This window comes from Brachycentrus maculatus, unplaced genomic scaffold (assembly GCF_059751285.1).
Source record: "Brachycentrus maculatus isolate JH-2025_06_01 unplaced genomic scaffold, ASM5975128v1 h1tg000413l, whole genome shotgun sequence".
In the NCBI taxonomy this organism is placed as follows: Eukaryota; Metazoa; Arthropoda; class Insecta; order Trichoptera; family Brachycentridae; genus Brachycentrus; species Brachycentrus maculatus.
In genome coordinates, this window is record NW_028281162.1 from 204,565 (window position 1) to 207,942 (window position 3,378).

Genomic DNA, 3,378 nt, shown 5'->3' on the forward strand with positions numbered 1-3,378 from the left:
TAAATCACTAATATTTATTTTACCCCCTTTGGGAATCGAACCCGGGACCTCCAGAACGGTAGCCGAGCGTGCTGACCATTACACTACGGAGGCGGAATTAATAATTACATATCATATTTCTATTCAAGTTATCCAAAATTATTATTATAATTTTTATTAGCACTTTTTGTTTTTGTGGAACGACAAAATCTTTGTTTAACAAAAACGAGCTGTCCAAGTGGTCTTTAAAATTGAAGATTCTACCATTGTCTTATAATGTAGGTAATATAATACATAGTGTGGTGCAGTCTTGCTGACGTTCTGCACAAATAATGGCCGGGAGAATTTTAAGTAGGACATTAAAAGACTGCACTGTTATGGTGGCAAATTTATTGTGACGCGGGGTATTTATTTCGTGGTAACGTTTTATCTCTCATCGATGCGATGTTCCATTATCATTCTAGATAGTGCTCACTAAAAATGCTGAGAATTTTTCGGGTTTGAATGAGTTTTGATGTTTAAAAAATCACGTTTTAGGGTGTTTTGTTTCCTTTTTGGAGAGTGATGTTTAGAATTGACTAATTTCCATTCTTAGTCCAGGAAGTAATTTATGTTGCAAGTTCTTTATAAAGTTGAGGACAAATTCTTTAATAGAAAACCACTTATTTGATGAGGTTTTGTTGAATATCGTGAGAAACTAAATAAATATACTTTAAATAAATAAATTAAATAATTTAAAAAACATATTGTTTATTTTAAAAGTTCAAAGCTCAGTATTGTTTTTATTAAAAGTTCAAAGATATCCATCTATCTGATTAAGGATAAAATTGGCTTTAAATAAATATACGTGTCAAACGTAAATACTTTAAACTTACTGACAATTGACATCAATACGGAAGAGAGTTGTTTTCCATTGTTTTCTGGATCTAATATTCAGGTATAAATATCGAATGAAGCTTTTAACAGAGACTGAAGTGACAATAGTTTCACGTTTTAAATATTGTAAGACAGGTACTCGACAGGCCTGACAATGGCCTGTAAATAATGGTGTCTAAGAGTAGCGATGGTTGTAAGTTGGTAGCCGAGCGAGTTGGAGATATTATGTAATATATGATACCTTCGCGGGGGAGTCTTGTTCGCCACCGCATGTCAGTAAATAACAGGTGTCGAGTACAGGATCTGTACTGCAGGCTCTTACTGCGTGACATATCTTCGTTCTTTCGTCAGATGATCGCAAACATTTTCTATCCGATCGAGAAATCATTACAATATTATGTTGATTGTAAAATATTAAAATAATATGGAAATTTTGATGGACGCAGGATACTTAGGCCCAACATATAAAACGTTAAATCGCTATTTAATTTTTAATTAATTTGTTTAATTATTTAATTTTCTTTACATGCAGGTAAAACAAGACATTAGACCCAGCTCACTGCGTTAACATGTTTTTTCGTGAAAAATTATTGATGGACTGAAGATATTTATTTTCAATTCATCGGCGTTGCCGTCAATGATTTGAAATATACGAAACGACGATATTAATAAAAAAATGTGAAAAATTTATGTTTTTTCTCCTGCTTTTAACCCTCATCACACCTTAAGGTTGAGACTTAAGGCCCAATATACGTTAAATTGCACGTGTATATTCTTTAGACCCAGATAACATTTGACATAATTGAAATTGCTTCTTAAAACACCGTTTTTGTACTGAAAAAAAACAAGTTTTTCCTCGAAATAATGTCATAGAAATGTTTGCAGTTAGTTTTAATAATTTAATTAAATAATAATAAATTAAAAATTGTTTTTTCACTATACATTCTAAAAATAGTTTTTTTAATCGCTGAATGACGTCTATCCCCTAGTTCTGCCGGTCGCTTTCTGAGTTTGGACGTCCGAGATCTCAGCCTTAATATATTCATTCGTAAGTGAAGAAATTTGATTTGAATACACATGAATTAAATATGCCTGTTTGATTATTATTTTTGGTCATTGCACAAAACAGACTACATTCGATTCGCGAACGTATGAACCTACGACCTATTCTAGGATCACTACTCGATTGTCTTAAGCTGTGAAAATATTGTCACCAAGCTTCTGTTCGAGTGCTTTATGTTTTAATAGTATAGTGCCATAGTACTAAGTAAAATACTGCTTTCTATCCCATTGTATTTCAATGTCCTGGTGCATTTTCTTTAACTTACATATCTTTATTCGAATAGCTTTACTTAAAGCCAGTTAGATGTGCCACATACATGTACTAAAATATCACTTATGGATACAAAATATATTATGTCAATTATGCTGGATATTATTGTATATACATGGTGATTTATTTATTCGTTATATACATACAAAGATCATAATATTATGACTAAGATTGCATTACGAGTATAAATACATATATGACGAGATTTATTTTTTTCTACAATATTGTAATGGTGAACAAATGAACCAATTATAATTACAAACCATTTTTTTGACATTTTGTAGGTGTCCTCATACTTGTTTTCACAAATTTATGAACAAGCATTTGAACACATCCAAAATGTTGTGAAACTGGTCAAATTATAAGCCTGAGTAAAATTTAAAATCATGTTTTCAGTCGTCTCACAATATGTAAAATAATTTGGTAAATATTTGTAAACATTAAAAATACTAAATTGAAAGCTTACTCAAATCAATCACAGATACTCCCGCGAACTCACACACAAAGTGACGTGTGAATAGTACGATAAACAAATATACAAATAAGTTCTAAAAAGTTTGAGTACTCTGATTGTCAATCATGAGTAGAAAGGTAAATGTTACACGTATATAAAAGGGATCAGTTAAACCCATTTTTACAGGTCGTAAGTATTGTAAATACCCAGACTTCCATACTCTTCTTCATCTATTTTGAAAACTATATAGTGATTAGTTGAAATATAAATTCCTGAAAATTACTGAAAACAATTTTATTAATTAATTTTATTCAATAATTTATACTAAATACTTTCCTGCATTTAATTAATAATAAAATATGTCACAAATTCAGTATGATTAGTTTCGGGTTGTGGTCCCGTGGTTAGTGTCACGGACTCTTAAGTCAGAGTTTCTTAGTTCGAACCCAGTCTGCCACAATTTGATACCTATTTTTAATAATGAGGCTCAATGAGCTTAAAGAATTAGGTTTTGAATATTGAAAGCATTAACTTTGTGGATCATATTGATATATTATTTCGAGAAATAAAATACTTTTGTTTTGAACCACTCACCTTTTTATTAACCAACTAGTTTCGGCAACAACCTGTTACCCTCTTAAGGGTTTAATTTATGTCATTAATATAATGTTTATTAATTTAATTTAGTCATAAATTAAACCCTGAAGAGGGCAAGAGGTTGTTGCCAAAACTAGTT